Genomic DNA, 261 nt, shown 5'->3' with positions numbered 1-261 from the left:
GGCGGAGGGCTTCGGCAGCCCCGGGCTCCTGGTGGGGGTGGCGGGCAGCTCGGGTGCCCGAGCCACCGCGGCCACATGGCGCTCCCGCGGGCCCTGCGCCACTTTCCCCCGCCGCCGGCAGATGCACCAAGCGACGGCCAGCGCGGCGCCCAGCAATGGCAGGCACACGGCGAGGGCGGTGAGGCCGGGAGCCCGGCACAGCTCGGTCGCCGGTGCCTCCCAGAGCTCCAGGCCGCGATAACGCTCCGGCGTGCGGCACCG

At 77.8% G+C, this 261-nt stretch overlaps 1 protein-coding gene across 1 annotated transcript in view; it reads right to left on the bottom strand.

The window, feature by feature from the left end:
- Positions 1 to 261, bottom strand: part of LOC109305319 (chondroadherin-like protein) — a 1,260-nt gene that overhangs the window by 214 nt on the left and 785 nt on the right. The gene's annotated exons all lie outside the window — the stretch shown is intronic.

Source organism: Gavialis gangeticus, unplaced genomic scaffold (genome assembly GCF_001723915.1).
Source record: "Gavialis gangeticus isolate Ggan-Ray unplaced genomic scaffold, GavGan_comp1, whole genome shotgun sequence".
Lineage (NCBI taxonomy): Eukaryota > Metazoa > Chordata > Crocodylia > Gavialidae > Gavialis > Gavialis gangeticus.
The sequence above is the reverse complement of the archived record's forward strand: the minus strand, read 5'-3'. Positions and strand labels throughout refer to the sequence as shown.